This window comes from Notolepis coatsorum (assembly GCF_963971535.1).
Source record: "Notolepis coatsorum genome assembly, chromosome: 3".
NCBI lineage: Eukaryota > Metazoa > Chordata > Actinopteri > Aulopiformes > Paralepididae > Notolepis > Notolepis coatsorum.
The window spans coordinates 14,602,675-14,608,088 of record NC_140167.1 but is presented as its reverse complement, the minus strand read 5'-3'; positions in this window follow the sequence as shown (position 1 = coordinate 14,608,088).

Below are 5,414 nucleotides of genomic sequence, written 5' to 3'. Positions count from 1 at the left end.
TAGACAGCTCTTCTTCACCGTAAACAAAACGCGAAACAAAATGATGCGACGCGTTTCCGCTTCCTCGTCAACTTGAAGAAGAAAGGAGGGCACTCGTTGACTGGATGCTGCCACCTATTGGGTAGTGGTGGGATAAGTACACATCGGGTTGCCGTTAGAGTGAGAAGCATCCATCTGCAGAACGTCAGCGCAGCACTCTCAGGCCCCGCGCTGTCAGGCCCCTCAGGAATTTGGGTCACGAGACCGTCACAGGCCTGCTCAGCAGCTAGGCTGGTAAAGCTATGCCTCCTAAAATGTGAATCGGAAATACAAAAATACCGGCTACAGGCTTTCCGGTTTCCGGGCACCCCCTGATCTGTTTATAGTCCCCAGCGAAACAAACAACAAGCAGGTCTGTCAGCCTGTCGAGGGAAGCGATAACGAGGTTGTTTCTGGGGGGAATACATTTTCATGAGCACCGTGTCGTGATTTCAGGGGCGGGACTTCCTACCTGATTCCCACTTTCGGCCGTAGTGCTTTACCAGGCTTATCTCTCGAGATAAAGCTGGGAACGAGGTTACTCAGCAGCGCCACCCACCCAATGGCTGAATTGCCAATGGCTGAATTGGAGTATTGCACTGTGCGGGCAGATCCGCAATGCGTTTATTTAAACTTTATTTAACAGATTGCAGAAAACAAAAACACTCTAAAAAAACACCTACGGGAGACTGCAATTCGAAACTGGCCCCTGCAAATGTCCTAACACAACCCCCTCAAATGTACAGTAAATTACCAAGTATGGTCTTGTCAATATTCCAATGTACAGTTTTGCTTGTACAGTTGTACAGTGTCCCCCACCCACCCTTCCTACCCAACCCCCCCCCCCCCCTCCCCACCCAACCACCTCCAATGTACAGTCCCCCCCCCCCCCCACCTACCCAACCTCCTCCAATGTACAGTTTCTACGTCAAATGTATATACTCTCTTTTCTGGACTCTTTTTGTATCACAAACAGTACTGTATTTGCAAATCTGGTATGTCATAAATGTATAGATGTAGCAGTACTGTCTATCTGTATGTCATGTATGTCATATATGTTATGATGAATTGAAAATGGGGGACCCTGATGTAAACAAGACGAAAGTCTTTCTCTGGTCTGCATCCCCTTAACAATTGTATGTATTGAGCTGTACTGTACTGTACCCATTCTGCAATCTGTTAATACAGTTTTCAATCAATCAATCAAGAATGGGTATACAGTACAGTAAAAAACTACCTGTGGGTTGTCCAGCTTTGACAAATCGCAAATGCAGTTACTGGTAAGATACCGACACACATCCCAATGCTTTTATCCTCCAGACACACGCCGTTCCAAATATTATTAAAGATATTTCCACTACTCCAAATCAAGAAAAAACAAATTAATACAAATAGACATAGTGTCAGTGTAACGATCAGATCCTAACCCAACCCCCTCCAATGTACAGTAAATGTCCTAACCCAATAATACACGAGACCCTCTTCTTGGGACCAAGTAAGGTTTCGTCGATAATCCAATGTACAGTTACCCCCCCCCCCCCCCCCACCTACCCAACACCCCACCCAACCACCTCCAATGTACAGTTTGCAGTTTGCCCCCCCCCACCTACCCAAAATGAATTGAAAATGGGGGACCCTGATGTAAACAAGACGAAAGTCTTTCTCTGGTCTGCACCTTAACAATTGTGTGTATTGAGCTGTACTGTACTGTACCCATTCTGCAATCTGTTAAATAAAGTTTAAATAAACGCATTGCGGATCTGCCCGCACAGTGCAATACTCCAATTCAGCCATTGGCAATTCAGCCATTGGTTGGGTGGCGCTGCTGAGCGGGCCTGTGACGGTCTCGTGACCCAAATTCCTGAGGGGCTTGACAGCGCGGGGCCTGACAGCGCGGGGACTGAGAGTGCTGCGCTGATGTTCTGCAGATGGATACTATTGATTAGAGTAGGATAAATCTGCAGTGCCGCAGCCCCATACAGGCAGCCAGGGGCCTGTACTGTGCGTTGGGGGCCTGTATTGTGTGGTGCACTACTGCGCATGCGTATGGGGGGGGGGGGGGGGGCTCTCTCGCTCTCTCTCGCTCTCTCTCTCTCTCTCTCGCGCTACGTGTTACTGAGACATTAGCGGAGACACGTGTTACTTTCAATTCATAATGACATTTATGACATACACAACATACGGATATACAGATATAAGAATCTAACATACAGATACAGTACTGTTACATTTGTGATTGATTGATTGATTGATTGATTGATTGATTGATTGATTGAACATTTTATTAACAGATTGCAGAATGGGTACAATACAGTACAATACGTACAGTGTACGACAACACACAGAAGGTTAACCCTTTCACTGCGACAATACACAGAAAGTTAACCCTTTCCCTGCCACACTACAGAAGGTTAACCCTTTACTATCACACAACTAGGCCTCAACATCCACCAAGGAAAGACCAAAATACTCAAGATCAACACAAACAACAAAGACCCAGTAAACCTGGAGGGAACAGCACTTGAGGAAGTAGAATCCTTCACCTACCTAGGTAGCATCATAGATAAGAAGGGTGGCACGGAGGCAGATGTCAGAGCAAGAATCAGCAAGGCAAGGGGGGCATCATACATCCAACTAAAGAACAACTGGAGCTCCAAGGTAATCAGTCAGCAGACAAAGATGATGATCAGACTATTCAAATCAAATCAACATCAAGCCAGTACTCTTATACGGATCAGAGAGACGTGGAGGACAACCAAGATCACAATGACTAGAGTGCAGTCATTCATCAACAGATGCCTGAGGCGGATCCTGAACATCCACTGGCCAGATACCATCAGTAACAATGATCTCTGACAGAAAACGGGCGAACAACCAGTGGAAGAACAAATCAAGAGAAGAAAGTGGGGATGGATCGGCCACACACTACGCAAACCAAACACCAGCACCACCAGAAAGGCCCTTCATGGAACCCCCAAGGCAAAAGGAAGAGGCCGGCCCAAGAACACCTGGCGCAGGGACTTGGAGACAGACATCACACAGAGCGGACTGACATGGAAACAGCTGGAAAGCAAAGCACAGGACAGAGGACCCTGGCGAACTGTTGTCGACGGCCTAATGGCCTATGCTCCCCCAAAAGGAGCGATAGGTCGTAAGTAAGTAAGTATCACACTACCGACGGTTAGTGATAGTAAAGGGTTAACCTGCTGTTGTGTGGCAGTGAAAGGGTTAACCTGCTGTCGTGTGGCAGTGAAAGGGTTAACCTTCTGTGTATTGTCGCAGTGAAAGCGTTAACCGTTTGGTAGTGCGGCAGTGAAAGGGTTAACAATTGTGTGTATTGAGCTGTACTTTGTACCCATTCTGCAATCTGTTAATAAAATGTTCAATCAATCACAAATGTAACAGTACTGTATATCTGCATGTTAGATTCTTATATGTACATCCGTATGTCATTATGAATTGAAAGTAACACGTGTCTCCGCTAATGTCTCAGTAACACGTAGCGAGAGAGAGAGAGCCCCCCCCCCCTCATCCACATGCGCAGTAGTGCACCACACAGTACAGGCCCCCAACGCACAGTACAGGCCCCTGCCTGTATGGGGCTGCGGCACTGCAGATTTTCCTATTGGGCCATTAGCTGGGAGTGGACATCCAGGCCTGTTTCTTGCCATATGCGGACTATGCGGTTGCATAGGGCCCCCGAAGCTCAATTCACTCAATACACTGTATACTGTGTGTATATATATATATCCTGTAGGGATGTAACAAATCATCATCTTAAAAAATGGAAGCGATAGGCTACTGCTTATGTGGGCGTTTCTATATTAGTTACATTTAAATTTCAATATTGTAAGTCAGAAATCTAAGGAAAATGCTGTATCTGTCTCATTTATGTGCATTTTGGAGATGTTATAATGCAGATTAGGTAAATCCTGTAAGTTGTTGTTCTGTCATTGCTGGGGTCAACTTGAGATGTTTGATTTGAATTTGTGAGAAAAAAATATATACGTTTTTTTCACGGATCTAGCCTATTTTCCTCTTAAAGTGCACCAGATTGATGCATTTAAATGTTAAATGCATGCCCACCTTAAAGGGTTTGGAATCCCCCCACCATAGTTTCACAAAATAGGGGCCCCCAAACAACATTTTGCATAGGCTAAATTGGTTTGACCCCTTGTAATATTGATTATATATTGAAATTATCTGTGATAATGAGGGGAGGAGATGAGAGAAGAGTGGGACGTGGAGAGGAGAGGACATGAGATTGCTGTTGTTTCAGAACCATGGACAGTGCTGTTTGGTCTATTAATCAGACCTGCACATCCTACTTTGGCTTTTCTCGCGTCTGTGCCTACTTTTGGGGAAAACAAACACACACCGTACCTATTGGCCGCCAGTGTATTTGGCCTGTATAAAAACTGTTGACAGAATATTTACATTGTTTGAAAAGTTTGTTTTGTTAGTTGTAGTGGAAATGTTTATTGTAGGAACACCCGTGAGACATAAGTTGAAATAAAGATTCTTGAGAAGTGACAAGTTGTCTTTGTGAGTTTTATTTCTGTGCACAGAAGATACTTGGTTCAATACAGAGTGCAAGGCAGGTCTCATGATTCAAGCAAAAACAATAGGGTCGGCTGAGTTATTATACTATCTGTGATAAATCAAGATGACAGGAGAGAGGGTCGACCTAGGGCCATCTTGTTATTAGTTTGCAAAGTTTGCAACTCATGGGGGACTGTGAATTAACTGATTGGTTGCAGGCTTTTTGGATTAGTTGTTGTATTTCCATGCCCGCCCCTCTCTCCTCCCCCTGCGATCTCTCTGAGCATTCCTATAGGAAAATGGTGACATTGTGAGCCTAAGTTTGGATATAAAACCAGGAAGGAAATATGGAGTAGCAGACTGGTTCCGATACGGAACCATCATCTGTGACGGTTCTCCAAGCCTCTACAAGAGCAGAAACCAGTGTGATGCCTTTGGCTTTGGAATAAACACTGCTGCACCTCCCAAACAAGAGGTGGACGCGGGCAAATACTGCGGCATGGTCATGCTGTAACTCCAAAAGGCTTTCGACACTGTCAATCACTCCATTCTGATTGACAAGCTAAAAGCAATTGGTTTTGACTTTTGATAGTCCATCAGTGAGCTGGATGCAATCCTACCTGGAGGGGAGAAAACAGATGGTGGAGGTAAACGGTACACCCCCCCCCCCCCCCCCCCCCCCCCCCCCCCCTCCCAGTGAGCTGTGGTGTTCCACAAGGAAGCATACTAGGATCGTTACTGTTCCTAATTTATGCAAATGTAATGTCGTCAGCTTGTGACTGCAACTTGTTCCTGCTCACGGATGACTCAGCCCTGCTGGTCTCTGACCGGGACAAGTTGCAGGTTGAAAAATC